The sequence below is a fragment of the Chiloscyllium plagiosum genome, unplaced genomic scaffold (genome assembly GCF_037043375.1).
Source record: "Chiloscyllium plagiosum isolate Xiang-an unplaced genomic scaffold, Cpla_swu_hap1 HiC_scaffold_10, whole genome shotgun sequence".
Taxonomy (NCBI): domain Eukaryota; kingdom Metazoa; phylum Chordata; class Chondrichthyes; order Orectolobiformes; family Hemiscylliidae; genus Chiloscyllium; species Chiloscyllium plagiosum.
The window spans coordinates 15505963-15516596 of record NW_028270148.1 but is presented as its reverse complement, the minus strand read 5'-3'; the positions used below and the strand labels follow the sequence as shown (position 1 = coordinate 15516596).

Genomic DNA, 10634 nt, shown 5'->3' with positions numbered 1-10634 from the left:
AGAATCCTGTCTTTAATCCTGTACTCAACTTTCAAGTTTGACCTTCCAAAATGCATCACCTCGCATTTATCCAGGTTGAACTCCATCTGCCACCTCTCAGCCCATCTCTGCATCCTGTCAATGTCCCGCTGCAACCTACAACAGCCATCTATACTGTCAACAACACCTCCAACCTTTGTGTCGTCTGCAAACTTGCTAACCCATCCTTCAATCTCCTCATCCAAGTCATTAATAAAAATTACAAAGAGTAGAGGCCCAAGAGTAGAGCCCTGTGGAACACCACTCACCACAGACTTCCAGGCAGAATATTTTCCTTCCACTATCACTCGCTGTCTTCTGTCGACCCAGCCAATTCTGTATCCAGACAGCTAAATTTCCCTGTATCCCATTCCTCCTGACCTTCTGAACAAGCCTACCATGGGGAACCTTATCAATTGCCCTACTGAAGTCCATATACACCACATCCACCTCTCGACCCTCATCAACTTGTCCAGTAACATCCTCAAAGAACTCAATAAGATTTGTGAGGCATGACCTGCCCCTCACAAAGCCGTACTGACTGCATTTAATCAAGCCATGCTCTTCCAGATGGTCATAAATCTTTTCCCTCAGAATCCTTTCTAACACCTTGCAGATGACAGACGTGAGACTGACTGGCCTATAATTGCCGGGGATTTCCCTATTTCCTTTCTTGAAGAGAGGAATTACATTTGCCTCCCTCCAGTCCTCAGGTACAACTCCGGTGGAGAGCGAGGATGCAAAGATCTTCGCAAGCGGCGAAGTAATCACATTTCTTGCTTCCCAAAGCAGCCGAGGACAAATCTGGTCTGGCCCTGGCGACTTGTCATTCTTAATGTTTGTCAAAATTTTCAGCACATCAGCTTCCTCAATCTCTATCTGTACCAGCATGCTTACCTGCTGCTCAATGGTTTCACTCGTTACAAGGTCCTTTTCTTTAGTAAAGACAGAAGCAAACAACTCATTTAGGGCTTCCCCTACCTCCTCAGACTCTATACACAAGTTCCCTATGCTATCCCTGATCGGCCCTACTCTTTCTTTGATCATTCTCTTATTCCTCACATACGAGTAAAATGCCTTTGGATTCTTCCTAATCCTTCCTGCCAAGCCTTTTTCGTGCCCCCTCCTGGCTCTCCTCAGACCAGTTTTGAGCTCCTTCCTCGCCTGCCTGTAATCCTCTAGAGCTGAGCAAGATCCTTGCTTCCTCCACCTTATGTAAGCTGCCTTCTTTCTTTTGATGAGAGCGGAGGAGCGCTCTCATCAACCAAGGATCCTCTATCTTACCCCTTCTTGCCTGTCTCAGAGGAACACATTTGTGCATTACTCGCAACAGCTGTTCCTTAAACAGTCCCCACATGTCTATAGTGTCCTTTCCATGGAACAATTGCTCCCAGTCCATGCTTCCCAACTCACGTCTGATAGTTTCAAAGTTTCCTTTTCCCCAATTAAATATCCTCCCATTGTGCCTGCTTCTCTCCTTCTCCATAGCTATGTAGAATGTGAGGCAGTTGTGGTCACTATCACCAAAATGCTCTCCCACTGCAAGATCTGTCACCTGCCCCGGCTCATTGCCGTGCACCAAATCCAAAATGGCCTCTCCCCTTGTCAGCCTGTCAACATACTGAGTTAGGAAACCCTCCTGAACACCCCTTATAAAAACAGCCCCTTCTAAACCATCTGCTTGAAGGAGGTTCCAATCAATATTGGGAAAGTTAAAGTCACTCATTACAACAACATTCACACTTTTCCCAAATCTGCTGACCTACGCTTTCTTCAATCTCCCTGCTGCTATTGGGGGGCCTGTAGTAAACCCCTAATGAGGTGACTGCTCCCTTACTGTTCCTAATTTCCACCCATACTGACTCAGTAGGCAGACCCTCCTCGACAATGGTAACTTGTTTAAGAGCAGATCAATGGCTCAGGGACCTTTTTCTGTGCCATAGACCCCTTTGACTCTATCAATGTCTTCTACCATGGGGATTGATGCAAAGTATTGATTCAACTCCTTTCATTTCCTGGTTCTCCATTATTATCTCCCAGCTTTATTCTCTAAGAGGCTTATCGTCAGTTTGACTCTATCTTCCTTGTTTTATATTCAAAGGAGCTCTTACTATCCTTCTTTTTATGTTACTTGATAGTTTAATCTCAGAATTTATTTTCCTCCATTTATTATCTTTTTGGTCAACTTTCTTTGGTTTTCCAAACTTTCCGAATGATGGTTTACCACCAATATTTGCCACACTGTATGCTTTTTCTTTCAATTTGATACTATCCTTAACTTGTTTGCTTAACCACAATCTCCCTCCTGCAATCCTTCCTCTTCACTGGGATCTCCTTAGTTGTGAGTCATGAACTTTTTTTAAGCGTTCCTCAACCAGCCTGCTCCACATGTTAATTGGGGCAAGGCCAATTTTGATGTTATTAGACAGAAACTTTCAGAAGTTGATTGGGGGAGGCTGTTTTCAGGTAAAGGGGGAGACCTTTAAAAGCATGAAAGGAAGAGTTCAGGGACAGCATTGTCCTTGTATTGTGGGGCAAGGTTGGCAGGTTTAGGGAACACTGGATGACGAGAGAAAGTGAGGCCTTGGTCTGGGAAAAAGAAAGAGGCATTTGCCAGGTAGAGATGGTTGGGATCAAGTGAATCCCTTGAGGACTTTGGGGGTATTAGAGTCATAGAGATGTAAGGCACAGAACAGACCCTTCGGTCCAAATCGTCCATGCCGACCAGATATCCCAACACAATCTAGTCCCACCTGCCAGCACCCAGCCCATATTCCTCCAAACCCTTCCTATTCATATACCTATCCAAATGCCTTTTAAATGTTGCAATTATACCAGCCTCCACCACTTCCTCTGGCAGCTCATTTCATACATGTAACACCCTCTGCGTGAAAACATTGCCTCTTAGGTCTCTTTCATATCTTTCCCCTCTCACCCTAAACCTATGCCTTCTAGTTCTGGGCTCCCCCACCCCAGGGAAAAGATCCTATTTATGCTATCCATGTCCCTCATGATTTTATAAACTTCTATAAGGTCACCTCTCAGCCTCCAGGGAAAACATCCAGTCTCTCCCTATAGCTCAAATCCTCCAACCCTGGCAACATCCTTGTAGATCTTTTCTGAACCCTTTCAAGTTTCACAACATCTTTCCGATAGGAAGGAGACCAACAATGGCCTAACCAGTGTCCTGTACAGCTGCAACATGACCTCCTAACTCCTGTACACAATACTCTGACCAATGAAGGAATACACTTAAGAGGGGAAACAGGACATGAGATATGGCAGATAAATGTTAAAGAAGAATTCAAAGAGATTCTACAAGTATATTAAGGGCAAAAGAGTAACTAAGGAGAGAATAAGATCCCTTATAGATCAACGAGATCCTCTATGTGTGGATCCACAGGAGATGGGTCAGATCCTAAATAAATATTTCTCATCTGTATTTACTGTGGAGAAACAGATGGAAGTTAGGGAACTCAAGGAAGTAAATAGTGATGTCTTGAATAAAGCCCACATGGCAAAAGAGGAGGTGCTGGAGGTCTTAAAATGCACAAAAGAGAGATAAATCCCTGGGATCTGATCAAGTCTATCCCAGGGCATTGTGGAAGCTTGGGGTGAAATTGCACGTCCCCTAGTGGAGATATTTATATCATCGATAGCCATGGGTGAGGTGCTGGAAGACTGGAGTGTCATGCCATTATTTAAGAAAAGCTGTAAGGAAAAGCCAGGGAATTACAGACCGATGAACCCAACATCATTGGTGGATAAGTTGTTGGAGGGGACTCTGAGGGACAGGATCTACACACATTTGGAAAGATGAGGATGGTTATGGGTTGTCAGTATGGCTTTGTGCATGGGTAATTATGTCTCACAAACTTGATTGAGTTTTTTGAGGATGTAAGCAAAAAGATAGAAGAGGGCAGTAAAGTAAACATTGTCTACATGGACTTTAACAAGGCTTTCAACAGGTATGACATGGTAAGACTCTTTGATAAGGTTAGATCACAGGGGATCCAGTGAGAGCTCACCAGTTGGACACAAAATTGGCTTGATGGTCAGATGCAAAGGGTGATGGTAGAGGATTGTTGTTTAGACCAGATACAGGTGAACACAATATGCTGAAAGTATCAATGCCAGGTCCACTGTTGTACATCAGGTTGGAAGAGAATATAGGAGAGATGGTTATTAAGTTTGCTAATTGATGGTATGGGGGCAGTGAAGAAGTTGTGTGCGAGTACTATGGGATCTTGATTGAGTAAGGGACATCTGGTTCATGGTGAGGGAGTGGGGTATTAGATCAGGTGGATGTGGGTGTATAGTGAGTCAGGACTGGGTCATTGGGTCAAGGGCTGGGGTCAATGGCAATTCTGGGTTCTTGTTTAGTAGTTAATGGGGAGATTAAGCAGCTTTTAATCCTTTAACTTTTGCTATGTGACTATCAAGCTAAATTGAATTGGAATCCTCCAAAATATCCAACTCCAACTTTGAGATGGGGACTATTGCAGGCAGTTGTAGATGCTGAGTGGTTAACCCAAGGGAATTCCAAAATTCCAGGCATCTCCTGCAGATTCAGCTCATCAGGACACCGCACAGAAAAAGATCTTTCTGGGCATCGAATCTGTACCAGTCAAAAAACAAGCAACTAACAATTCTAAGCCAGAGTCCTCTTTCTTTTGTCTCACAGGGCGAACATGAGGACTGCAGATGCTGGAGAGTCGAGAGTGGGGTGCTGGAAAAGCACAGCAGATTAGGTGGCATCTCAGGAGCAGGAGAGTCAATGTTTCGGGCAAAAGCCCTTTGCCTCACAAGTGCATGTCTGAATACTTCTTAAACAATGTGAGTGTTTCTGCCTCTATCACCATTACAGACAGTGAGTAAGCTGGCAGGGAGCACTCATGTAAAGGTAAGGATCAGACAGAGGGTTTCTGATCACACTTAAACATTCTGAATCGAGGCTCCAAATCCACTGTGACTCTTCTTCAGAACTGACGAGCAGTGGAAATGGGATGGGCTTTATGCTGTTGAGAAAGAGGGGCAGTGGAAAATGGAGGAGAGGGAATTAGTTAGGACAGGGGATGGTTAGAGGGCGAAGGAGATCAGACATCAAAACTGTCATGGGACAAAAATACAAAAGGAGCGGTACTGGTTGTAGAGAAAGAATAAAGCATTTATCCAGAGCAGGTGGCAATTGCAGAATTAAAATCAGCTCTAATTTAAGGCGAAAAAAATGCAATGGGCACTGGGGGAAAAGAAATGTATATGTGTATTGAAATGGAGGACAGAGTTAATGATCTGAAGTTGTTAATCCTAATATTGTGACCAGAAGGTGGAAAGTGCAGAGTTGGAAATGAAGTCCAGCTTGAATTTGCCGATTTATTTATATCTTTATTTGTATACATTTACTTCCAAATCGACATATATATTTAACCTGTGTCAGATTAGTTCAATGACTGTGCAGTTAGTCAGTAAAGCCCTCACAACAAACAAAATACGTTCACACATTCTGCATTTTGTTTTGCCATTTTAACAAACGACCTCAAGTTTGAATTGCACATTTTGAGTGCATCATATGAGCAGTGATGGAGCTACAGTTTAGCAGCAAGGGTAACAATCCATGACATGGCTACTACCCACACAGTCCAAACTGTTGTACTATCTCAGGGCAGGAGGTCACGCTGCAAATGCTGTGCTGGGACCACATATGAATGGAACTTCCATTTGTTCATCAGAAATGTTCTTGGCCACGTTTGGATTCCAAGTTGGCCTCATCTACCTAGTGGCTAACATGGGATAACCTCGTCACCTGAGAATTTTGGTGTTGGGAGTCAGTTAGCTCAGTTAGTTGAATGGCCGGTTAACAATGCAGAGTAATACCAACAGCCTACGTTCACATTCCCAAGCAGGCTGAGGTTAGCTTTCCCCTTACCTGAAGTTTGGTGACTCTCAAGTTAAACTCAGCACCTGTTGTCGTCTCTCTCTCTAATTGGAGAGCTGCCCTGAGGGTCTGTTGGGATTAGCGCAACGTTTAATGAAAGATTGAGCCTCTCTTATCCAACACCTTTCCCTGAGTTCTACCAGAAAGCAGCAGCACAGCAAGACTAGCCCAACAAAACAGGCTTGTTGGACAAAATTCCCACAAAGTAATTGAGCGAACAGAGAATTTAAACAAAATACATTGGAATCTCCTGCGTGTCGGATTTTCCGCCTGTGGTTTTATATTTTTAACAGGGCTAAATGCTCATACAGCAGCATTCCTGCATTTTAACAAGCCCTGGAGCTGTGCAGCTTGAGAGCTGGGAGCAAGCACCCTTAGTGCCCAGGGACCCAAAGCCAAAAGCTCCTCCCACCCAGCTTCCTGGTGGCGAGAGCGAGAGAGAGGAGGAACTTGGTTTAACTTCAGCAGCTTGGTCAGAAATCCCTTTGTGTCTATCTCAGGGAGACCCTCCCCCATCCCATCCTTTGTTCAGTGGGGCAGAAAGGTAACAGTGATTTGTTTTCCTTGAGTCTAAAATACCCCCTCTCCTTTTTTTTTGCTTTTATAAATGTACAAGCCAGAGCTCACTTGGCACTGTTGGAGTCTGTCATCTGCTCTGCGTTGGGTTAGAAGCCACGATGGACTGCGCCTTATTGTGCAACTGGGATAATTTACAGTTCTGTCAAACTCCTGGCAGAGAGCTGGGTCTCGCTGCTACCGTTAGTGCGCTAATAGCAAACATCTGAGGATACTGCTAGATTTAAACACACACACACACACAAAGCCCACTGTGCAAGGCCTGTATGTCAGCAGGGCCTCTCACTGTTTGACTGGTTTAGCCCGGGAATATCTTTCGTCTGTTTGCTCTGACTGAGCCTGGCTTCCAGCTCAGTGCCTCGTTTTACACTGGGCGCCGAGAGTGTGTGTCAGTTCCAATCTGCTCGGGTTTCCCGAGAATCAATCATTCCTCTCTAGCCTCTGCCAGAGTCAGATCCAGGTCACATTTAGCCTGTGTTTATTTACAATCATCTGGACCTTTCCTTCACACCATCGCAATAATGTCTCTGTCGCTATTGCACACAGGAGACTCTGGCATCAATTTTAGTTTGAATTCTTTAGAATGAATCTCGACGTTTTGTTTCTAAACTAAATCTATGTTTCCCTGTTTACTTTCAAACCAATGAAGAACCATTAGCAGACTGTGTGAGCCAACTGCGCCCTGTCCTGGATTCCTTGGTCATTCATGGTGTTTCAGCATCACATTTTTCCACTTGTCTGTGAAAGTCCCAATGAAATGATTCCACTGTGAAGGCGTCTGTACATTGTGAGCATAAAAACTTCAGGAAAGGAGACTAGCAAGACAAGTTGCAACATTTCGAAGAAAAGGCGATACTCTTTCAACGTTAAACTCAGTGGAAAAGGAAAGATTGTGCACTTGAGATGTGATTTCAGTTTTTTGATTCAGGAAAATTTGGTGACTTATACACATCTCACTGTATTTTCATAAATACAAGTGACAATAAATTGCTATGCTATCTATTCTATCCTCTGGCTCATCAGAGATTAAATTTATCACCTTACAATTTCTGCTTTAGACACCTTGGGTTTTTTATGTTTCTAAATTAAAGCCAACAGCTGCTCTTGGAAGGTCAGGCATGTCAGTATTGTTTAATAGGGCTCCTTGTGGTGCAGTGGCAGTGCACTGAGTCAGAAGACCCAGGTTTCAGTCTCATCCTGCTGCAGAGGTGTGTTGTAATATCTCTGGGCAGGTTGATTAGGGAAATATCTATAATTCCCAACAGCCTCGCACTCAGCATTTTGCATTGATCCCGGCCAAGGACATAGCCTTCCCTGAGACTCAATGATAAGAGAATACTCTCTTTTGTTCCATGTTCAGTGGATCACAATCATGGAATGCCTTCCCTAAAAACACATCGAATCCAGGAAAACTTGGAAGGTTGGATCCAAAATGGAGGAGACAGAGGCCAGTGGTAGAAGGCTGTTTGTATGACTGTCCAGTGACATATGACGGGTGTAGAAGGCTCAAGGGGCTGATTGGCCTACTCCTGTATCTATTTCTGATGTTCCTTGCATGAAGCACGCGATAAGCTGAAAGTGATTCAGAATTAAAATGAGGGAGGCCTGCAATTGATGTACCATCACAACAATTAGCTAAGATTCAAAATGCTTGAATTGGAAGAAAAGAAGAGGGAAAAAGAAATAAAAAGAAAAAGAGAGGTGGAAACAAACCAGTTTAAATTGACAAGGGAGCAGAAGGGAAAACAGAATTTAAAAAGTTTGAACATCGAAGAATGAGGGGTGACCTGACAGAAGTTTACAAAGTTATGGAAGGCACAGATAGAATGGATGGTTGGAGGTTTTCTTGTTCCCAGGGTTGAAATGTCAGTTGCAACAGGACATAGGTTTCAGGTGAAAGGGGCTCAGTTTAATGGAGATGCGAGAGGCAAGTTTTTTTACACAGTGTCTGGAATGCGCTGCCAGAGGTGGTGGCAAAGACAGATACAATGGCAACTTGTAAGAGGCATCTTGACAGCTGCATGAATAGGTGGGAAATAGAGGAGTATGGGCTATTTAGAGTCAAAGGCTTTTACTTTAGAAAGGTATCCTGCGTTGGCACAGACTTGGTGGGCTGGAGGGCCTGTTCCTGTGCTGTACTGGTCTTTGTTCTTTGTTGAACACAAAATAGAAAGGAAATCCAGTCTGAGAGTCACAGACTCCTACAGCACAGAGACAGGCCCTTCGGCCCAAACTGGGCCATGCTGACCAAAATGTCCATCCACGCTAACCCCATTTCCATGCACTTGGCCCATATCCTTCTAATCCTTTCTTCTTCATGTATTTGTCCAAAAGCATTTTAAATGTTGTTAATGACCCCCCCCCCCCCTCAACCACTTCCGTTGGCAGCTCATTCTATATGCATACCACCCTCTGTGTAAAAAGGTTACCCTTCAGGTTTGCATGCAATCTTTCCCCTTCTAACCTTAAACTGATGCCATCTAGTCCTCGATTCCCCACCCCTGGGAAAAGGACCGAGTGCATTCTCTCTATCCATGCCTCTCCTAATCTTCTACACCTCTAAAAGGTTGTCCCTCAGTCTCCTACGCTCTAAATGAAAAAATTCCATCTTGTCCAACCTCTCCCTTTAACTCAGACCATTGAGTCCAGGCAACATCTTTGTAAATTTCTTCTGCGCTCTTTCCAATTTAATAACATCCTTCCTATGACAAGGTGACTAAAACTGAATACATTACCCCAAGTGCGGCCTCACCAACGCCCTGTATAACTGCAACATAACTTCCCAACTTCCATACTCATGCTCTGACTAATGAAGGGCAATAGTGAGGACTGCAGATGCTGGAAATCAGAGTCTAGATTAGAGCGGTGCTGGAAAAGCACAACAGGTCAAGCAGCATCCGAGGAGCAGAAAAATCGATGTTTTGGGCAAAAGCACTTCATCAGGAATGAAGGGCAGTGCTGCCCTGTCTACCTGTGACTCCACTTTCATAGAACCGTGCCCCTGAACTTCAAGGTATTTCTGTTCCACTACACTCCTTAGGACCCTACCATTCACCATGAATCTCCTACCTTGATTTGACTTTGCAAAATGCAAGACCTTACACTTGCCTGTATTAAACTCCATTTGCTTTTTCTGGGCCCACTTCCCCAGCTGGTCAAGGTCCTGCTGCAATTTCTGATAACCTTCCTCACTGTCCACAATATCTTTGTATCATCAGCAAACGTACTAATCATGCCTTGTACATTGTCATCCAAATCATTGATGTAAATAACAAACGGCATTGGGCCCAGCACCGATCCCTGAGGCACTTCACTAGTCACAGGCCTCCAGTCTGACAAGCATCCTTCCACTATTACCCTCTGTTTCCTATCATCAAGCCAATTTTGTATCCATTTCACCAGCTCCCCTGGATTCCATGTGATCTAACCTTCCAGAGCAGCCTACCACATGGAACCTTATCAAAAGTCTTACTGAAATCCATATGGACTATGTCTACCACCCTGGGCACTTCATCAAAGAACTTATCAACCTTCCTGGGCACTTCATCAAAGAACTCTAACAAATTTGTGAAGCATGATCTCTCACTCACAAAGCCATGCTGCCTGCTCCTTTGCAGCCCTTCTTGAATAACAGCACAACAGTCACTACCCTCTAGTCTTCTGGGCCCTCACCCATGGCTAATGATGATGCAAAAATATCAGCCAGGGATCCTGCAATTTCTTCTCTCATCTGTAGTAGTGTTCTTGGATATATCTGGTCAGGACCAAGAGATTTATCTACATTCATACACTCTAATGCATCCAACACTTCCTCTACTGTGATATGGACTCTTTCCCAAGATATCACCAGTCGTGGCTTGGCAAGAGAAAGCTTTAGAGTAGAAGAGGAATGAAGAAGTGATAGCACAGACAATGATTTTGATGCCAGTGAGGAATGTGATTAACTTAGAAATCTTTGTTTACAATTTACACATTTACAAATGATGGAATTGAAAGATTCCTCATTGGAAAAGTTGGTCTTGTGAAGTTTTGTGACTGAAAGATGTTAGAACCTTAACATTGCAGATGGAATTGGATGACTGTTTGGATATAAATGGTCTTCAGA

General features: G+C 43.9%; 1 long non-coding RNA gene across 1 annotated transcript; it reads left to right on the top strand.

The window, feature by feature from the left end:
- The first annotated feature begins 6408 nt into the window (after window positions 1-6408).
- Window positions 6409-7536, top strand: LOC148148913 (uncharacterized). The gene is made up of 2 exons (XR_015758273.1): window positions 6409-6497; window positions 7179-7536. It is a non-coding gene; the product is annotated as an uncharacterized LOC148148913 (long non-coding RNA).
- The last annotated feature ends 3098 nt before the right edge of the window (window positions 7537-10634 follow it).